Genomic DNA, 23,071 nt, shown 5'->3' on the forward strand with positions numbered 1-23,071 from the left:
CAAATGTAGCATTGTCTCATACAACAGCTCTTTCTTTGTTTCACTAACAAATTCACATACACAAAATTTACTCAGGTTAGGCACACACTTGCTCAAGAGTATTTTCGAAACTTTGGCATGAATGTTAAAATTTTATTTCAATAAAATTTGTCCATAAAATAGTAAATTTCCTCTGTGATCATGAGTAGACATCCACATTATTTGTTCAGTAGATTGCTGTTCTCCTCTGACAAATAAGTTTCATTGTGAATGGCAAAAGCATCTCAAAACACTGTCACGAAGGCAGGACTGTAGAGCAAGCATGTTGACATTTTAGTTAGCTGGTGAAGAATACTGTGTTGACTCCACTTGGTAGTTTGCTCAGGGTGGATCTCTCAGCTTTAAAACCAAAGTTGATGTTATCAAAGAATACGAATGTATGAGTAACTACTACTGTATAAACCTAAGAATGATGCAGCTTCATAAGATAGTTCTGTACTAAAAGTATTTGGCTACTGTTCAGAATTCTGCAAAGTTGTTCTGTAGCACAATTTCTTGATGGTTTGCCTACACCCATAGAGTTAAATAACACAGTCAAAAATAATTCACTAAGAACGATAATAGATTCCTTGTTACTAGTAGTTAAAATGGCTAACCGTGTTGTTTGATAAAGAATATTATGTTTGCATCACCAAATGATTTAAAACATTTTAATAAACAAATGGTAGAGATAAATGACAAAATGTGCATAAGCCTTGAGATTTCTGTTCCAAAAAAAGAAAATAAAATAATCTTGAGCTTTTTTTAAAGCAAATGTCAGATGCATATTTTTATAATTGCTTTAGAGTATCTGGACTTCTTAGTCAACATAGTTCTGATACCTATTTGTGCTTCTGCTTTGTTTTTTGTGGCACTGTCCTCTGTAAACATACAAATTCAAATTTAGAGGAATTTTTTTGTGGGTGAAGGCAAAGAGTTGAAATGCAATGCAGCAGGAGATGGAATATAAACTGAAACCTTCTGTTAATTAAACTTTCACTAATTTCTGCATTTTAATGTCAACGGGGTCCCCATTCCTTCCCACTGTTTCCTTCTCCCATCCTCAAAATTTTTGTTGTGGCATTAATTAATAATGTGAGAGAATATGCTAGAAATAGATGAAAAAATATCTGTTGTCTGCTGAGGCCTTTGGAAGAGATACTGTGTATATCCTATTGGTCTCCTGCACTGTTGATACATACACGTTTGTAATAGAATGAAAATTAGTGAACTATACTAGCAGGATGCTTGTTCTGCAAATAACAGTGATTTGTATACATGTGTGTAGCTAAGGCTAAATTTACCTGGGGTTAGTTGTGCAAAACAGTGAAAGAGTTGCCACCTTGAAAAGTAGTGTTTCCAACTTCTAATCAAGGAGGTTGTGTAGGGTTGACTTTTTTTGATTATTTGTTAAGTTCTGAGACTTCATAAATCATTTTCCATGCAATTAAAATGACCAGTATTTTTCAAACAAATAATATATTAGTAAACAAGATTTCATGGAAGCATTCAAAGCCCTGACTCAGTGTGCAGTCCATTTTGAGCAGTAAATCACTGTTGTTGCAGACCTGATGCAAAATAAATTATTGAAGGAATTAATATGTTGCACTGTTACACAAGATCATTAAATGTAGCTACTAACATAGTATTACTACACGGTTTTCTTTTTTCTTTCATAATTTTAAAGATGAAGAAAAATTCAATAGCCTGGATTCGTCCTTATAGGAACTCTCTTAAAGGAGGTGGAATTTCTCCTACTATGAGTTAATTCATTAAAAACAGGTTTCACAAACATCGCTGATTGCATAGATTCCTTGGTGTTCTGCTGAGCAGCCTTTCATCCTTTCAGTGATGCCGTGCATTCCTGGAGTGAGGGGATCTCACTTATTGTAGTAAACATCATATCAGGCTACTAGCACAAGCTGATAAACACACAATTGGTGTATTTACTACAAGACAGGCCCAACATTTGGCAAGGTTTGACACGTTCAGAAAGTCAGACAATTGGCAGAGCTACGCAACTGCTGAAAGCTCAAGATTCTTTGGCTTGCCTTCACTGTACGTTGATCTTGCAGATGGTATTGCCCTTTTTTCTGTATTTTGTTTTTATTTTCACTAGGCACAGAATACAGTTTTTTATCGTAGAGAAAGTGTAGCACCCTAAAAATAACTCTGCAGCAGGTGGAACTTCTCCTCTAATCTCAGTTCTTGAAAAAAATACACATATGTTGAGTAAACTTGAACCAGTAAAATAGTAGATTATTGTGTGCACAGTAATCCTCAAGTCCTCTGTTTCTTGTGAAGACAGGTGGCGGGCAGTCTGTGTGTTACCGTAAATTAGTTAGGATGAGAAGGTAGAGTAAGAGGAGGAGTTGTGTTTATGTCACCTCTGCAAGGTTGTCATGAACCTAGGGTGTACTTAGTTTTGTATTTATCGAAGTTTTTACCCATTAGTTTTGAAAATGTGCTCAGTTTTACTGTAAAATTCCCATAACTTTATTTAAAAACAGAGCAAACAACATCTTGAATTGTTAGTATCCATCTTAATGGTACAGCGGTCTTGGATTACTGTAGTGGTATAAAAACCACAGCTGTCAAGTGTTGAGAATCAAAGTGACTGTTAAAACTCATATTAGTTTGAGAATTAGTTTTCACTCATCCTTTTCTCCCATGTTTTTGCAAGCTCCCTTTGTGCAAACTGAAAAATCCCTGGATGGGGTTTGTTTTGAGCTGTGATTCAAACAAACAGTTTGATATGATACAGAAACAAGCAGAATAAAAGACTTGCATTTGGACTAGAGCAGCATCCACTAGGAATCCCTCCTGCAGGAGAAAGATCTGCAGGCACAAAATAGAGGGCAAGCTATAAATAAATGCTTGAGGAAATGAGAAAGAGTGCAGTGTTGATTGCATCATTTTTGCATTACCTATGTAACAGCCAGACTGGCGTTCCCTTTGTGGATTTGGTGGTGGGAGTGCTGATGTGGGGTGCAGTGCTGGACTGGCTGCGAGGCGCTTGCAAGGGGGGGAAACGTTTCGGCCTGGCTGCTGCTGAGAACACCCCAGTAAATGCTACTCTAGCAGGAGATGGCTCGCTGAAATGGTGTGCTTCTCCTGGCGCTCCGACAGCCGCAAGCGTGGAGCAGGTGTGACCAGTATTTTTAGGATTTTGCAGATTACTCACCTTGGTGGGTGCGTAGCAGCTGGAACTTTTTGCCTGACCTTGGGATCTGATGTTCATCGTCAGCAAGCACAATGGCTTTTGGTGGTTGTGTTTTGTTGGAGTTTTTTTGGTTTGGTTTTGTTTTGTTTTTTTTTAATAAGAGCTCTTATTGCTCATGCTGTATTGCTGCAGAAAAGGAACATTTCAAGATTAGAAGACAACAATTAGGAGAATACTTTTATCAAGCTAGACCTAAAAAGTTATTGTAAAACCTCATTAAAGACTTGATTTTTAAAAAGGAATTACAAGCAATAGTGTCCTGAAGGATAGGAAGCAACAGAAAATTTCTGATAAAACAATGAAATGAGGCCAGAACATTTGCTGGTACAGTGTGAAAGCGTCCGGTTCGATTCCCAATTATTTCCTGGGCTGAAAGGCTGCAAATACATCATTGCCAGTCCCAGGGAGAGGGAGCACTCAATGCTGTTGATTTACACATTCTCTCCCTCCTTTTCCTCTTACGTAAACTCCACTGCTTGATGATACACCAAAGCCTTTCCTTCACTGCAGACTTAAATTTAAATATATTTTGTCTGGGTGCTTGCCTGCATTCACAGGTATTGCTGAATTTATTATTTTTGAGAGACCCTTGACAAAGATATCTGCAGTACATTTGGTAAAAATTTACCAGCAGGCTCAAAAGTTTATTGAGACCATGTGCTTGCATGCAGAGAACATGGTCATAAAACCCCTATTTCAGGAGGGGCCGGTTGAAAATTAAAAAATAGATTGAACAAGTTTATCAAACTGAAGCTGAACTTAAGTATTCTTTTAAGTGTTTTTATAGTATGTGACAAAGTCCTAAATAAACCAAAAGAAATTGCTAGCTAAGTTTACATGTGATTAAGAATAATTTGTAGGCAGGATGTTATTGATAGGTTTTATAATTTGAAATACCATTTTTTAGCTGATTACTCTGTAGTATATTATGCATTGGTTTCATAGCTGAAATGTGTTAAAATCACATTAAATATAACTCGGTGTTAACTGTATTTGTATTGTGGTACAACAATTAAGTCTCTGAGAAGGATATCCACCAGAAAAGCCAAATTGTAGTGTATTTATTATGCAAGTGAGGGGTTTCAGTGTCTGGATGGTAATTTACACTTGAAACGTGTTGGCTGTCTGATACATTTTCTGTGAAGGCTGTGAAGTGCCTTGGGTACTCTGCAAGGTTCCCCTTCCCCCAAAGGGTTTATGTAAACTGCAGCCGGAGTAAAATCTAGCAAAGGTCTATTTTTAGTAAGGCTATAGCAGTTGGGGGAGGGAAAGAGCCTTGGGTCCTGGAGGGGAGGGTCTGCCAAAGGAGCGTGGTGCTGGTGGGAGCCACATCCAGCCCAGTTCAGGTGGCTGAGTAGTGCTGTATGATCTTTGCCAAGAGATTTGTGTTTTTACAATTAAAGTAAAAAACAACCTTCTGAAGCCTGATTTTTAGAAATAAATGAAAATAGCAGTATACATGCAAAATTCCTGTAAATTGTTTTAATTTGCCATTTTTGTTCATATATTGCCAATGTTGGTAATATTTGCAAAGTTGCTGAAGACCATGTCTGGAACACACTGTTCACCACTTTCGCTTATTATGGCATCTCAGTTGAATTTTAATTACTTATTAATGATGTTATAAAATCATGGACAGTGGGGAAAAGTGAGGCATCTTCAAGCTTCATATCTGGCAAGGCATTCTTCTTAAATAGCTTCATAAAGAGTGTGGCTATTCTATAGATAATCTTTCATCAGGTTGGGTCTCAAGAGTGAACCAATCTTGCTTGAGTCTACTGATTGTTATTTTATTTTGGTATTTTCGTTAGCTCTGCCTATCAGTATATGTGCCATGAAGAACAGATTTTGCAGTTAAGGTGTACAGTCTCAGTTCTTTTCTTGGTTCAGCCTGAATGACTTCTCTCCACCATTTCTGCTGGAGGACTCTGCTTACCCCTGTTCCATGGAGCTGAACCACTTTAGGTTCCACGCATTTTGTTATCAAAGGCCAGACTTGGGAGAAACTTGGCTTCCCCATTTGTAAATTGGTGGTGTGATATGTCTCTTCTTCAGTAAGAATGTAAGAGCTCACATCTGCAAAATACATTGGATGATTTTGGATAGTGTGAGGTTTTAAATGAAATCAGATGAGTGAAGGATGTTATTGTTCAATCTTTATGGTACCAATGCCAAATAGTATTGCACTGTCATCAAGAATTTTGACACAATGAAGAGGTTTTGTAGAAGGGGTGAGAGGATGGATTTAGAGATCTCCTGTCTTACCAGCATAGATGAGATATTCCCCAAATGGGCATTCCAGGCTCTAGGATCCTGCTATGTGACATTAAAATGTAGATATTAATATGTTATCTGGGTATGTTCAGTGCTAGCTCTAATTCTTTACCCCTATTGTTAAAAGTTTATATAAAAAATAAGGCATATAGTATGCATAAAGTGTGGAATAGTCTTATGTGGGGTTACAAGTACAACATACTCTCCATTGTCACGGTGTGTTATCAAGGGAACTGGTAATTAAAATGTCTAGTTTTAAAAAGCTATTTGACAAAGAGCATCTCAGATTATAACTCACTTTATTGTGATTTATGTGGCTTGTTCAGTAAATTTGCAAATATCGATATGCTCCGTGTTGTGAATTCCTCCGTGCTTTTACAGAGTTCTTTGCAAGGTGAGATCCTTGACCCTTCACCATTGCCTCTGGAATACTTCAGTGTCCACCTCTCCATGGAGCCGAGCTACTCTAAGATCCAAGCATTTTGTTATCATTTATAATTTTTTATGAGGTCTCTTCAGATATTACAAGCTCTGTTTCTGTTTTCCTCTCAACCTTGTCCTCACACAGGCAGGTTGTGAATTGTGCAGCTGCACAGAGGCATTCTCTGCTCGTAAGGAGGGTGATTGGGGAATGAGCAGGGAAAAACAGGTCAAGGCAGGACTGGACAGGTCAAAGAAGAACTGCTTTCATTAAACTAAAAAAAAAAAAAACAAAAACAAACAAACAACAACACCCCCCCCCCAAAAAAAAAAAAAAAAAAACACAAAAAAAAACCCCAATAAAACAAAAACAATCCTAACCAAACCCTATGCCTGGCCCTCAACCAATTTTTAGGATCAGAAAGGTGTTGAGCCATTTCCCAGTTTCAGTCTGATTGGAGCCAAGCCTTAGGAGGCGCTTAGGAAGCTGTAGCTCCACTGCTGCTTAATTGCTTCTTGTTTTGAAATATAATTTGGAACTTTATTTAAAAATAGTAACTTTAGTGTTCAGTCCATTAAATTTGTCACCAAGATAATTTCATTAGACTCCCAGCTGTTTTCTTATTGTAATTGTGAACTAAAAATAGGTGGGATTTCTGCTGTTCTGTGCAGAGGCTGGTACCTCCATTTCAGCTCTGACTTTCCCTAATGATGTGAAATGTGTTTGTTTCCCTCAGAGCTTTCTTCTGGGTTGTGTTTAAGAAGGTCCTGCTAATTATGCCAAAATTGTGCGCTGTGGTTTTCTGATAAAGTCACATGGCTGTAAAGAATATGAAACTGATTTCCCTCAAGACAAGTCTTACAAATGAACTATTAGTACCGCACCCAGTACATTTTTCTTTTTTCACCAGTCTGTATGTTTGTAATAATTCAACAAATACCTTTTAAAAACAAACAAACACTAATGAACACAGGTTTGTTACTATTATTATGAAGGGTGAGATTTACCCTCTCAGTTCAGTTCTCATGAGCAGTCCCTTTGTTGTGCATAATTGAAATCACAGTGTAGATTGTGAGATAAAGTGACAATTACCATGTTTATATTGTATGAAACATGGTGTTTTTTTGAAACAAAACTCTGTAATTACCAGAATCTGTACAAGCATATGCTGCTTTTATACATCTATGGATTACAGGGTGAATCAGGTTGTGTTATCCATGTTTGAATAGTGTATCTTTCAAATTCTGAACTGTTTCATATTTATTCCTAACATCCATACCACAAGGCATCGTAATGGATTAATGCTGGACATGGAGAAAACTGAAACAGACTTTTATTCTACAGTTATACCTGTAAATGTATAGCAGTTTCCCTGCATACTTACTTAGAAATCACTAATACATTGGAAAAGTTGCATTTTGCAGTTGTGATGTTAGTTTAAAATTTTTTTTCTTCCTTGGGCTATCGTTTGACTGTAATTCTATTAAATATCTGCAGCTTACACTGACAAAAATGAATATAGGTAACACAAGGAAGTTCTGCTGTAGAGTATGGGGCTTGGGTGGCTGTTTTTTTTTTTCCTTTTTAAAGGCTTGGTGTTTGGAGCCACAATCAAGAAAGTCAGTGACCCAAATGTAAATTGTGTCAGCCTTTATTGTTTTTTTTTCTTCGCTGTTCTATTGTCTTTAAGCAAAGAAACAGAAAATCATAAGATATGTTAATAAAACTTAGGTCTGAAATGGAAGTGGGCTCATTCAAAGGAGGGAATTTTTCTTTTTTAATTAAAATGAAGGATATGCTTATCTGCAGAAGTACTCCCATGATGTTCCATTAAAACCTGTATTTAGATGCAGTGTGTAATTTTGGCATGGTTTATTAGCATCTCAGATCTTTTTTAATTTTCTCATCTGCTTGTTGGCAGTCTGTTCCTTGGACTTCCTGTGCATGTGCATTTATACAAAGAAGATAACTGTAGTTTTACAAGCTGAAGCTATAGGATCTGAACGTGGGTGGGATGGGGTGAGGGAAGAGTGCCATATTGAGAGCTCTGCACCTGTCACTAGTTTTGAGCATCACAATCAATACAGGGCAGCTAGTGTGTTCAAGATGCTACAGAAATGTCTTAGGCTGGAAAATGTAGAAGAAAACAGAGAATGGCTATATTTAGTAGTTGCATATTGTTAACTTCTGTGTAATATATCAGTTGCTGTGCTGAGGCACCCTTTTTTGTGGTGAATCTAGTAATTTGCTGCTGAGTAGAGGAAGTGGAGTTAAAATACTGTAGTGTGATAAAAGCTGTGTTTCACATATGGTTGTAATGTTTATAGGTTGTGTATGTATGCGCACCTGATATGTTGTAAGTAATGTAAGAACACACCTTTTCACCAGAACCATTGAGCCATCTCTCCAGACTGTCTCCCTATCTGACCCAGCTGATCTAAGTCTCTTCCACCTTGCAGTCTTCGCTGCTGTTCTTAGTGTAAACCATGATCATGAGGCTCTAATTATAGTAATGCAGAACAAATGAAAATCCTGAAATTGTCTTCAGCACTCTTAAATTGCATAGCTTCTAGTTACAGGTATCAGAGCAATAGGCCGGGCTACAGCTGGGTCACGATCATTCCCTAAAACTGCTGCGTGCCTCTGCTTCCTAGCACAGCTTTGAATTGCACATTCATTATCAGATCTGTTGCCTGTGAATGTCAGATGCCCTCTAAGTTTTAGGCACGTATTTGAACCGAAACTGCAACACTGAAAGGTACTGTATATCCTTTAGTGCTTCTTTGCAGTAAGACATAAGAGAATCACTAGGTCTATGTCTTTGTGCAAAATAATAGTCTTGGATATTGAATGCAGCTTTGTAAGTGTGGCCAAAGCTCCAGCTGGGCTTGTAACCCCTTAACGTCTGTTGATGTGGGAATATCCGCTACATTTGGGGAAGAGAAATACCTTCTTAGACCCCTTCTAATCTTTACCATTTACCAGCAAATCTACCCATGATATTTAGTGTCTGGTTTAGTTCAGTTTTTCTCCTGAGACTGTTTAAATGTTCCTTTCATGTAGAAGAGGAAATTTTTAATCTGTTAATAAATAATTTAGGTTTAGGGTTTCAACCATTTAAAATGCAAACATGAGACACTGCCCTCTGCAGACAAAGAGATGGTCAAGATGTGTGTGTCCTCTGCTGGAGTTTTACAGCTTTTAGTTATCCTGTGGAATTTGGAAATTTTCTGGAACTTGAATGCACACCTTGGGCACTTCAGTTTGGCTTTTCTTTCCCCTGGATTCCCTGCTGCCCGGTTGTGATTGAGTGTGTGGGGGCGGGGAGTCCACCCACTTGTGGTGCAAAAATGAGTTGTTATTCATAGCTCTGTGATACTTTCTCTTCAGTGTAATGAAATAAAAAAGCATAAACCGGCATCACTGGAGTTTCAGAATTAACACCCACTGAGATGAAATTCTTTTCCACCTCTCAGTGTGTTTGTTTCTTGCTACCTGCATGGGTAGAGCTCACCACACCATTTTGTACTTGCTTCACATCTATAATGGCTAGAATCTTTCTCCTTTCTCCTTCCCTGCCATCCCCTGAGAAAAGGGGGGCTAAAGTTAAGGATTCCAGATAATGTGGCAGTAATTTAAATTTAGCAGAGTTTTGTACAGTATTCCTCAATGCAGAGGTTTTCTTCAACCCTTGGTAGAAGGGTAGTTTGTGGTCAAGGCTGTGGCACTGCCTGGAAGCACCAAGACCCATGTCAGAAGAAAAGGATGCGGCTGTGGGAGAAGACTCCTGCCCAGGCTTTCTCAGACCTTGGCCTCTATGTAAAGTCTGCTGACAAGGAGGCCAGAGAGGATGCTGAGGCTGCAAGGGCAGTGTGTATGTGTCACATTTAGTACCTCCTGAATCTTAATATTCTCCTGAGTATAAGGTTCATTTCATGATAGAGATACCCATTCTGCTATTGATGGTTTTTAAAGTTACAGTGCTGAAATAATTATGTTCTATGAATAATATCTTTAGTAATTGTTTAGGTAATTACAACACTTTTATGTAACTGTAATAAATAGTGTCACTAAAGCTAGTTTAAAATAACTAATTCCACCTGAAGCAGCTGCATTATCACTTCCTCATTACAGCATTATTTTAAACTGGTTAGAGAACAAGGGATTTTAAAAGTCCTTCCAGAATTTCCCCTTGCCCCCTTTTCCCTGTGCACTCACCCAACAACTCTTTCTCACACATGCACATCCGTTACCCACACATGTCTGCACATTTACTCCAGTCCTGTCTCGGTTCCGTGTTTTGCAGCACCTGACTGCTTGTCCTTGAGTCAGGGAACTGTGATGGAAAACCTCTCTGTGCCGAAGCCAGCAGACATGCCTCTTGGCTGGGAGAGGAAACAGGCTAAGGTTGTGCCTTGTCAGGGATTTTACTTTTCCTGTGCACACTTCATTCTAAATTCTCTGTTATTTTAATCTTAAAAGTACGCAGTTTAGAAAAAATCATCTTAAAAAATCCATTTTGCAAATGTTAAAATGTCTTCTGCAAGTATAAAGTATACCCTACTGTCTGGTTTACAGACACTTGAATTATTAGAGCTTTTAATACTATTTTTAAGGTCTCTTATAGCTAGTCTCCTGTTTTGAGATATTAGTATTAAAGGAATTAGTATTTTTACAATGATTAAATTATGCTTCCGGATAATTTGAGTCAAGTTAGCAGGTCAGTGGGGAAGAGAGGATGAAGGGCCAAAAAATTTTATTTAAAAGATTCTAAAATGGCATGCTATGTCACTTGCTACATTAGTGCTGTTTGTGAGCCTTTGTAAAGCCACAGTGTTCTGTGAGTTGTCCATTCTAATTGTAAGCTTAAAAGCACTAAATATTCAAATCCAGTTTGGGGAAATACTCCATAGTCAGTGACTGTGTATTACTGATGTTATCAGAAACAACATGTGAGTAAGTGAAGGTGGAGGGTCTGTATTAGATTTTCTTTCAAGAGTAGCAAAAATCTAAGCAAAGGGCAAAATATTGAAACTGGGTGACTGACAGTTCTTTTTGTTTGATGTGTTAAAATTCTATGAGAGTAAAAGAGGGCTGCATTTTTTCAGAAACAGGGTCACTCCCTGTTAACTTTCCTACAGAAGTAGTATGTTCTCCTTTACTGTTTGGCTTTGAATTTGGCTACAAGCTTGATTTCTTGCTGCTTTTATCTGCCTAGATGTAATGTGTACCAGGGAGAGACAAGCACTTAAATTTGACTACTTCATTTTATTGTATGGCAAAAGAATGCAGAACCAGATATTTGCAGGCAACGCTTCTCACAGTAGCCGAAAATTAGTGTCACTGTATTGCTCAAAATTAGCAGTATAAAATTGCTATTGTAGTTCTGTATCACTTGCTTGTTTTACAATGCAATTTTTAAAGTATGCCTACTATCAAATTTCATGATGAAGCAAATGTTTTCAAAGAAAAAGAAGAAATTTATAGCTCTTCACAGATGCTTTTAATACTAGATGCCAGGTTGTGTGCCTCCTTTTACAGAGGCCTGGAGTTATTTTTCCCAAGTTGGAAAAAGATTTTTTTTTGAATTTATTTATTTATTTTTTAAAATAAAAAAAGGGGGGGGGGGAGGGAGGGAGGGGGAAGGCATACCTCAGAGAAGAGCAAAAACTGAAATGTGAGCAGTTGTGAGTTGTTTAAACTGCCAGCTCCCAAACAGGTATTGACAGGTAATCCTATGAAGACACTGACTGCCATTCCAGTCCTGAGTGTCTGCAGCAAGCATCACATGTGATGCCGGCGTAAAATAAATGAAACATTTGAGCATCCTATGAGCAGGATAACAGTAAAAATTATTGCCTTTTTTGCAAAAGAACCCAACTTCCTAAAATACTGAACAGAAATCTCAGTTGGAATGATGCCTAATTAGGCAAAATTTCAGCGCTGGATTTATATTTTTCATGTTAAATACATGTGAACTATTTCTCCGGAGACCTTTGTACAAGTGTATTTAAATAAGGCAGTGAAGTCCTGTGTACCACCCTGCTCAAAACCCAGCAGCAGTTTCTCCTCCCATAGTTTTGGGCTCATCCAGGGCCTGCTGTCTTCCCTGAGCTATCACTGCTTCCCTGATTCCTGCAAAAATTCAGTCCTGGGTTCAGAATTACATTTCTGTCATGTGAGATCGTGTCAGTTCCACATACCCCACCTCTGAAATTTCTGTTAAAATTGACCTTGCCTGTTTTTCAGATAGCAGTTGGGGAAGTGCCTGGTTCTGTATTCTCAGTGTTTGGGGTTTAGGTTATACAAGCCACACGCAAGCTGAAAAATGTGGGAACTGTCTGAACCTTTGATTTATCTGTTTTTGCAGATAACTCTGTTTCTTCACATTACGGAAACTAGTATGAAGTATTTCTTAATTCTTTTATCATTTGAAAGGCATGCTGCAAATAGCATTAAATAATGCTTATAAAGCATTTTGTGGCTGTCAATACAGTTTTATTCCTACTTCAGGTCTAGGTCTTTGGTTGGTTTTTTTGTTTGCTTATTTTCTGACTCTGATTTTTGGTCCCAGCTGTTGAGGGAATGCATTTTTATTAACATTTTAAATCATTAACATAACTTTTATTTATTAGTGATATCACTAATTTTGTCAGAATAATGCAGTTTTTAAATTTATCTATGTGATGGTTTTAGTACAAAGTAATTCCACTGATTCGATGGCACTGGAGGGAGCTAAAGACCATGAGGACAAGGTTCATATAAATACTTTGTTGAAACACAATGAAAGGATATCCCATTAGGTTCACCTGTTTTAATTGCTCAGAGCAGCCTATGGTAGGGGACATACACTTATAAAATCCATAGGTTGTTGACATATTAAAAATGACATCTGAAATTGAAGCGAGCATTCGTTTGCTGATTTGAACTCAAATATGTTGGGGGGTTTCAAACAAATTTATATTCTGTAGAGGCACTCTTTAATTACATTTTAAATTACTCATGTTGATTTTTGCCTAAATGACTTTGCTTTAACAATCTCCTTATTCTCAGTTAGCAGCAAATATTCTTAAACCTGTCTAAGAAGATCCCTGTTGCACCTGATTAATTTAAATAGATTTTGAAAAAATAAAGTTTCCCTCCAAGTTCAGCCCCCACAGAGCACAGGAATGATACAGTCAGTGAGGTAGTTATATTGGTTTATTCTGCTGTATATAAGGTCCGTGACTTTAGCTTACAATTAAAACCAGCTTACAACAGAAAATCCCTGACCTTGTTCATAGATACAGATCTTTTTCTACCTCCCAGAAAACAGCCACAACAAAAAATATATTAAGAATGTGGATATTTAAGGTGGGGCAGAGTGGGAGAGAAGTTCTCAGTCAGCTATACTTGAGTTCTCACTGGTAAAGCTTGGTGGCTTTGTAGGTAGTAAAGACCATGGAAACAATTTGTTGTTTTCTTACAATTAAGTATTAGACTTCAGCTTTTCATTCCTGGTGTAAAATGAAAAATTGCAGTCTTTAGTGTACAGAGCTTACTAAAGTGGAGTACCTACGAGTTTGATTCTTCAAGATGACAATCTTTAGAATCACAGGAAGTTAAAACCATTTCAGGCATCGGGAAAGAGAGAAATTGCAGCAGCTAAGTCACAGAACCAGGCTGCCACATCACCTCTCCCATTCACCATGCCCAATTCCCACCCTCATGTCTGGGGTTTGATTTCCCTGGGAACTCTCCAGGCCTACCGTACCACTTCCCTTTCATTCTGCTTCCCATAATGCGTATAGTGTTTAGAGATGGCTGATATTTTGATTTCTGATTAATTCACTTGTTTTATTTTAAACACTGATTCATTAATACGGGTGAGTAAAACTGAAGGCAGGCAAACAAAATTGTTTGAAGTGTAGAGAAGAGATAACATCTCATATCTAAAGCAATAGATTTGATAGGGTTTTGCAAGAGACAGGATCATTGATTAGATCTGAGTCTCTGGTGTGTTTGGACCACCAAATTTAGAAGGAAAAGTTGGAGAATATAGTCAGAAAGCAAAGTGAAGTGAGAAATTTTGTTACGTGAATGCTTAATTGCTTCTCCTTTCCCCATGCTTTTGTCTTCTTTCGCAGCCTACTTAAAAAAAAGAAAAATTTAACAGTGATTGCGCCAGGTTCCCCCCCACTCACTCACACCATGTTCCCGCCCTGGGCTTGTCCTGGAATCAGATCACGACGTAGTGATCTCATCTATACTGTTACCTTTCATTTCTGTACCCAACCTTGGCCTTGGATCAGCTTACGTTTCTTCCTGGCATGGTGAAGTAATTTTCTGGGGCGGGGTGAGGGGCTGTTCTGAAGTTACTTGGCATATACAGGCTTGTATTGCAGAGTGAGCCTCGGAGGCACTCAGTAGTGAGTTGTTTTGTCGTTTTGGTAGTTGTGAGAGTGTGCAAATACCATCGTACAAGTTTGTAAAGTAGGATTGAAGGCAGCTGGAGCAGCCTCAAGTGTTTGGGGTTTGTGTTGGTTATCGGTGCGGGGAAGCTGTGCAGGACAGGTTTCATTTGAAAACCAGTGATCAAGTACGGTCACAGGCTGTAACGTTTGGGATAAAATGTGCCCCCAGTCAGGAGGAAGGGTACAGGAGCAGAGATGATCTGCTTGGGGGGAGCCATCCCTCCAAAGCCATCGCTGGAGGAGGAGGGGTCCGTAAGCAGCATGGAGTGAAGGTGAAGAGTTAATGGCAGAGGGCATCTGGCAGGCGTGGAGGGGACTGGGGGGGCGCCTCCGGCAAAGGACCGGAGTGTTGGCCAGGTTTGGGTTACCTTGTAGTATTTTCTGCACTACAGCCCTCTCCCTCTCATATTTCTCTCAGACAAAACCAGAAAGTTTGCTTATCGTTTGAGCCAGAAAGGGCTATCTTGTAATAATTTATTAATTGCTTTCTTAAAGAAGAAATAAAAAAAGTTCTTTTTTTATATAATTTAAATCAAAACTTGCAGTTGATTATAGGCTCTTAAACTAACTTGGAGTATCTTTATAAAAACCAGCAAATTCTGAATTGCACTGCATTGCATGTTACAAAATATTTTCCAAAATACTTCTGTGAAAACTGCTGTTTTCGGAAACATACATTGTTCAGATGGCAGATGAGCAAACTGGATGTGGTAAAAGGAAGGGGGAAGGGGAGGGAAATTTGCATACAGTTTTAAGCCTGGATGGAACTTACTCTACAATTTTTAGAAATTAAAATATCCATATAGGGACCTAAAGGAATCCTGTGGGCTGATGGTGCAGTTTGTGTAGAGAGTGTGCATGGTGCCTTTATGGCATACGGAAGATATTTTACTGTGGCTTAAATGCTTATTATAGTTGCAGTTTTTTGATTACCATCTGTAGTCTCTATTGGTTTTTGATAGAGCAACTAAGATTTTGTATTTTGGGAGTGGTGTTCACTGTGTTGTATCACACTGACTACTATTTCCAGTGTCTGTGAAATAGCAAAGTCTTACTACTTGTCTGATTCCTGAACTGTTGCTTTCATGTGCTGTAGAAAATATTGAATCTCCTGATTATACAAATGTCTTCTGTTGGGTAATATTGACAAATATACTGAATAACATTTTTGACATAACATTCTGTTCCCACACAGATAATTTGGATGTAATTGAATGGGTTGATCAAGAGTCTGTGCTAAAAATACAACATTTTCTCACCCACTAAGTGAAGGAAAATGCTTGCTCAAAAGGCAGTTTTGTCAAGCAGAGCTGTTGGAGAGTGGGCTGGGCTATGCCGCGACTACTGATTCTGCCTTCCACCTCTGAAGGCACAGCTCAGGGCTGGCCTGAGTTGCAGATGCAGCTAATTTGTAACCTCAGCGTAGTCCACGGCGGCAATTTTGTCCCTGGTGAGGCTCCAAAGTGAGGATGTTGAGGGTGAGGAGGAGAGCAGCCATCACTGGAGCCTGGCAGAGGGTCTGGGGACCCACATCTTGTACCAGGCTCGTGGAGGCACCGAGCAGCCTGTGAATGATTTTCACTGGAGCAAAGCACTCCAGCCCGTGCAGGATCCCGTCCAGGATGCCTGTCAGACTCACAGGAGCGCTTAAATGCACTTGAGCCAAAAACATACAGAAATAGTTAGAGGGGGAAGTTTTGAAGATCTCTTTTCTTCTGTTTTCCCTTATTTTAATGGTCTCCTGGGCAAAAGACTGCATTGTTACAGTTTCAAAAGCAGCGTGGTTTTGCTGCAGACTAGGGGAAAAGAAAGAAAAATAGACCTTAGAGAAAGACTGACTGTTCAGTATGCAATAAAGTAACTTTTATACTTCTCCCAATCTCCTATCAAATAAATCTCGTGCTAACAAGCAATCAAAACTGTTTCTCTGCCCGCTGCTCTACACAGGCCGAGCCACATTGTACCTTTCCAGCCTTTGAAACTGCCTGTGCCTATTTTTATTTGTCAGGCCGGGGCTGGGCTGGCCCCATTCCAGATGTGTCTCACAAGATTTGGTGCTGATGAGCTATTTATAGCACTGTGGTTCCATTGTCATGGCAACCGTGCTAGAGGCCAAGGCGGCTGGGAGCTATTTCTGGACTTGTGCTGTAATGTAAAACTGATTGGGAAAGTTAGTGCATCCTCTAAGCCAGACTAACTTTAGACAGGCAGAGGGGGGAAAAAAAAAAAAAAAAAAAAAAAAAAAAAAAAGAGACACAACTACAACCTCTTTAAATAGATTTTTCTTTTTCTCCTACCTTTTCCCCATTTCTCTTTTTAATCACTAGCAGTTTTTGAAGAGATGGTTTGCCTTCTGCTGGATTTGTCTAAAATCCATTCATGCCTCACAGCCTCCCAGCAGATTACACTTTTTTAATTATGCAGAGTTTAGGAAGCTGGGTGCATAACCAGCCTTGTTTTTAGGGCAAGGTTTGCATTTCATGGCAACACAAAAGTAAGGGGGCTTTGCTGGCTGGTTGGTGGGGTATGCTTAGGGGGTTTTGCAATAGTTGCAGTTCTTTATACCCCGTAGTTTTAATATTCTATTTTTTGTGTGTGCTTCATGTTCTCCACACCATATAAGGAACTGTAACCTTGATTACCACAAGATGATTCCAAATATATGGAGTCATACTTTTCAGCTTTCTCATTATTTGCTTCAAAATTAGACCCATGGTGCCCCTCCGCCTCCAAGTGGCTGGAATGCTGTGAGGTTCTTCTGTAATTACAGCTGGGGCCGCTCTCAAAATCACTTTTCTGGGATATGTACGCATTAATACTATCTATAATTAAATTCTGAGCTTTAGCCTGTTTTTAAATCTTTGTGTGACTTGCTGCTTCGATAAGGAAATCATAATAACCATTTGACTTGAAACTGGAACTTAAAAAAAATATTTGCAGCTTCTTGGGAAAGTTTTCTAAAGAGTTTGTCTTTTGTTTTACTTCTGTTCAAGCCTTACACTACATTTTTAAGTTCATTTCCAATCTAAATCTGGTTTTGAATGAGATCCTTATGTCTGAGAACTGACATGCAGAATTTCATTACAGGAACACCATATGCAAGATGTTTTTACGTGCAATATAGTACTCATAATTATACCAGTAATATTTGTTACAGTACTGTCCATATGTGCTTGCCTCTAAACATTTTGGGCTTTTTTCCTAATTTTCTTTGGGAAATAGTTAAAGTAATTGCAAAGGCTTTGATGGATTTTTTTTTTCTCTCTCCTTATCTAGTTTTGTTTAAGGGGAAAAAAAGAACTATGCCTTTCTCAATATTTTTAATCATCCAGCAATATGTTTGTTGCACGTGTTCTGTGACCACCTTAACAGTGAAAACTCCACCTTTGCAAATCATGGAAAATACCAGTGTATCTTTAAAAACAAACAAAAAGTCTACTGATGTCCCAGTTTTAATTTTTAACTTCATTTTGGGAAAATCATGACAAGTTTGGTTTCATATACTGTCCATGTTTGCAGGATACCATAAATACTAGCAGATTGAGTGTTTGCTTATTTTATTTGCATCTTTCTTGTAACTTTGCCTGCTTTTCTGCCTCTCTTGCAAAATAAACTAGCCGAAATGTAAAAGAAATCTTTATCACCAGTTTAAGGAATAGGATTTCCCCACCTCAATATTCTTCCTGCTCTCAAGAACAGCAGAAACGGGCAGACGTGAGGGCCCACCGACGCGCACATGCATGCGTGCATCTGAAAATAACCCCTGTGCCCTGGAGTTATTGTCGGCATATTGGCCTGTGTGGGAAGCCATGGTTTTGATGCTGTGACAGACCTGACTTTTAAGGATTTGGAAAACTCGTCTGTATTAACATGTTTTTAAACTGTGTTAAAGTTACAGTACATACACCATCTATTTCTCAGCTCAAATACTCTTTTAAAGAGAGTATTATATCTTTGTATTAATCCTGTGACTCTGGCTTCAGCATAGACATCATAGATAAAAAAAAATTTAGCAAATAGTTAACTGCTTAGCTTTTAAAAAGCTGTTGTTGAATAGCATAAAGAATTATGGCAAGGACTAAAAAGGGAGTAAAGTAGAAGTAAAGCATGATCTGTTCTGAGAAATAAAAAAATACACTTGTATTTATAAACACTATTAATATAGAGTTAAATTTCAGCTTAAAACTACTTTAGGGAGCTCTGAGTTAGTTCTGTAGTCCTGATAGGGTATAGATAAACAAATAAAAATCTGCTGGGCATTTTCACAGTTTGGTCTTTGGGAAGATCAGTAAACAAATATTAATTTATTTTTGGACGTAGAAACCTGAATTATAAAGACTGTTTTAGAGGTGATTAGGGTAAATACAACTTTAATTCTTAGTAAAATCTCAGTAATTCTTAGTAATATTCCGGTTAATTCTTAGTAATATCTTGATAAAAACACGTGACTCAGAGGGAACGAAAATTCCATTTTCACTGACTCAAGGGACTCTGGGAAATTAACTTATTCCCTATGTGCTTACCTTTAAAAATAGGGTTAATAGAAGGTGTGCATTTCAGGATTTGATGGTAGAGGCAGGAAATGCAGCACAAATGAAGGCAGGCAGGAGTAGTGAGTATGATTTATTGTCTGTAAAATACCTTGAGGCTTTCAGAGGCAAGAAACCTTACAAATTCAGAGTTCTAGTACTACTGTTGAAGGTTAAGTTATAAACAAATGCTCTGTTTAGTTGGGACTGAAGTTTAAATTCTTGATTTGCAGTGTCTTACTGACTCCAAAGATGAGATGTTAATATGTCTTTTAAGAGAGACATTTTGTATACAAATTCAGGTTATGACTTGACAAAAAACCTAAAAATCTGATGGAAATAAAGCTCCCCAAATATAGGTGTGTTGTCAGTTTGAAGGCATCTTTCCAGTGTTGTTCAAGACTGAAAACAAAACCTCTTCTTCACAAAGCAAAAAAAAAAAAAAAACCTGCCTGCCAACCATTTCATCAGACCACAAAGAGTAAAATTTCAAGTTACTGTTTATTGAAAAGACTGTCAGGAAATGCTCAAGGAAAGGCAGTCTGATTTCCCCCTCCCTGTTCTTTCCTAAACAGTAAAGTTGTGTTCTTCTTGAGTTGTAAAGTTCTTAAGGTGGAAGATTTAATGTGTTATATACCTTCTCAGTGGGGAAAAAGGAGTGCAGGCTGCAGTTCTTAATCTGGCAGCAGCATTGTTCATTCAGGAAATTCCCCCCCACATAAACAACTCTCTCTGTATGAAAGAACTCCAGAACAAATCAATAACTGGTATATATCTTCATCTGAAAAATGGGACATGGTTTTGACACAGTAGGCTTATTAAAAATTTGGAAAGAATTGGGGGATACGTATGTGGCTTGATTGCGTTGACCTGCAGGAGCTAAGAAAAGCTTCTGTGTAGCTTTTATGAGGGCTGCCTCCTAGATGCACCCCTTAAAATAAGACACTTAGTTCTTCACAAAGATCTGTTTAAAACATTTCAGATGTGTTTTTTCTTTCCCAAAGGTAAAGAAAGCAACTTAAAAATAAAGTGCATTTTATATTTCAGATTGGTTTAAATTTTTATTAATATCTCAGGGACACATCTGCTGCTGTCCCAGAGATGCTTCTTCTCCAGTGTTGCTGACTACAAATGACCTAAAGTTTTGTGAGGTTTTTTGGTTGTTTTTTTTTCTCTTTTCCCCCTAACATGTCATAGCGGTATCAGTGTTTTAGAACACAGGCAAAAGTGCCTTATACTAAGTGACAGTATTTTGCAGAGCAATAACTGATTCTGTTATTTAGTCATGTCCAGAATCTGGCCCTAAGTGAGAACTGGCAGCGCTGCTGAATGAATGATTTGCTTTCTGGAAAATAGCTTTCCCATCTACTCTCTGGGAAAAGTATACAGAAGAAAAAAAAATTACCTTGTAACTTGATGCAAGACTTGATTGCAATATAAAATTTGGTTTCATGGTTTGACAGTTTTATTTGAATTATTTCACCAAGGTCACTTTTCTTTCTCCCTGTGAAATTAATTGCTGACATAGTAGATGACCATATCTCCAGTAGACTTAGAACAAGTGAATTCAGCACACAAAGTAGTACTGAAGTGGCCTAACTTGTGTTTTGGGTAGAGCATAACAGGAATTAAAAATAGAAATTAATGATGGTGAATTTATTTTATTTTGAATTAGGCTTTGTTCTCATCTGACTTGATACTGGTTTAATTTACTGGATAAATTATTTGGTCTTGACTAGCATTGACTTAGAAGTCTGAACATAATGATTTGATCTGTTCTGAACACTCATGCTCCCACTGTTGCTCCTTATTTTAGGTGTATCAGACTAGATCGAATTTCTGCTACTCTTTTCTCCTTACAGACACATTTATTTTTCAGTTGACCAACTGAGAGAATAATCTCCTTTCTTTATGTTTGAGCAAAAAAAATCAAACTGGTTTTCAATGTCTTTAGCACTTTTTAAAGCTGCTAGAGCAGACTTCTATCAAAAAGGCACTTGCACAGGAGGAAATCTTCATTTAACATATTGCTTGGCTCCATTTTCCCTAAAATGCCACTGGGAGCAGGGTAGGTTTTCTGGTAACTATCACACAGTAAAAGGCTTCCTTCTTGAATGAGTATTGTTACGAGTATCAGATGTTACTGAATGTTGGAACCTGGGGGGGGGAAGAAATGTTTATTCCATTTGAACTTGTTTTACCTGGCATGAACATTGCTATTGGAATGCATCTCAAGTACAGTACTGCTGCTCCTATGTGGCTGATGTTTTTCAAGGAAATCATAGGCCTAAAAATAGCCTGCATAAACAACAGTAAGAGGTTTGTACTTTCAGTTCCAGGTTTTAGCAATATCTTGTTGTTATTTTCTAATTGTCAGTTTCCAAAATCCATTAAACTGATTATCGGAGTGTTTAAAAACAGAATACACACACAAAAAAAAACTCCTCACAAAAATCCACTTCTTGTGGCAGCTTGCATAAAATGTTGTGCTTAGGTAAACTCAGTACAGAAAGGCTGGGTCACTGTAGTAATCACCATTATATCTTCGTGAGCATGTTATGTTCTGAACATTTTTCAAGCATCCTCCAACTTGTGAAATTGCCACATGATTCTGAAACTGTGGTCTTAGGGGATAATATAATGGGGCAACACTCATACTAGTTGGAATTCATGATTGTTGTACGCATTTAACATCCTCTGTGTACTGAACAAAGAGCTTTATGTCTTTTCCTTTGGATTAAAAAAAAAAAGAAAAATAAAATTACTTAACAGTCTGGAAGAGATGAGGAAAAAATCCAGCTTGCAAATTGCAGAAGGCAAGTTGTCATTAATTTTATCCTTCTATATCTGTCTCCACATCACCTTTCATGATGGAAATTGATCTTTACACTTTGTCACATGTTTTTAGTAGCATGTTTATTAGGATACATTTTAATGTGTTTAAAATTCTATAACTCAGACTAAACAAAAATTACTTTTCATTTCTCTCTGAAACAAGATTGTGTTTTAGTTCCTGGTGAAAAGGGCATTACACTGAAGCCATAGTTAAAAGATACAGTTATTTTTCCTCCTTCCCCTGCCTTTTATTAGGTGTTTTAGAAAATCAGTTGGGAAGCAGGGGCTGAAACTGCGGGCTAAGACCCTTACCGATTTTAATGCGAGTTTGGTTTCTGATTTATGAATCTGGGACGTGGCTACTTTTACCCCCCGCCTTTACATTGTTGCCTGTGACTGTAGTTAATGCCCTTTCAGCGTACCTACCTATGTGTAGGGATCAGAAGGGAAAACTCAATTTTTCTTTGTGATTTCTGCTTCATAAAGAAAATAATTCATGCATAGGAATTTAAAAAGACACTTAAAGTATATTGGTTTTAAGTCTGTGATTAATCATTAATGTTACAGGTAAAGTTAACTGTAGAAGCATTGCTAGATCTCCTAATAATACTGAAATGGAAGGTGTCTGAGCATGGTCTAGCCCTGCTGCATACTTGGTGTTGGACAATGTGATCAGGGGTGCGAATAACATAAAATCTGAATCCTGAAGCTGCTGGATTCCTACGTCTTCGAGTTTCATAGTAACACCACAATAAAAGAGAGTTACAGAATTGGTTTCTTGAGGTTTTTGCTCCTTGAATTGAAGTGAAAGATAATTAGGAAGTTACAGTATATTGGTAAAAACATTTTTAAAACGCCAGGATATCCTCTTTAGGTAATACCTAATGGATTTGAATAAAATATATCCTTTCGTACCCCTTTGGCCTACTGCTGCTGCTTCTTCAGAAAGTAAACTGAAAAACCGGTACCAACAATTGGCAGAAAAATCAGTATTCCCTCTCACTTAACTGAACTTGTAATTAAATTGGTTTAGGTTTTAAATTTATTAAAAGAATTAGTGATAATATTTTTTTTAAAAATATTTGTCTTTCAGGAAAATTACATGTAGGCAATTTATTTGAGTCACTGCTTTACTGTTAGCAGTAGCAGATTATATTGTACAATTTATATAAATAAATTACCTAAATTAAACTACTTAAGTGTTTGTTAGCAGAGGGAACAGAGTGGGAGGGGGTTGGAAGGAGATTACCAGATTTGGTTAATAAAACTGTGGATTTGGCCCTCTGCTGGGGGGTGATAGGAAATGCATGTTTTAAAT

The 23,071-nt window shown here is 37.8% G+C and overlaps 1 protein-coding gene across 2 annotated transcripts in view; it reads left to right on the forward strand.

Annotated features, from left to right (window-relative positions):
* Nucleotides 1–23,071, forward strand: part of GNAS (GNAS complex locus) — a 161,595-nt gene that overhangs the window by 127,118 nt on the left and 11,406 nt on the right. The gene's annotated exons all lie outside the window — the stretch shown is intronic.

The sequence above is a fragment of the Tyto alba genome, unplaced genomic scaffold (genome assembly GCF_018691265.1).
Source record: "Tyto alba isolate M040663 unplaced genomic scaffold, T.alba_DEE_v4.0 Super-Scaffold_33, whole genome shotgun sequence".
NCBI classification, from domain to species: Eukaryota; Metazoa; Chordata; class Aves; order Strigiformes; family Tytonidae; genus Tyto; species Tyto alba.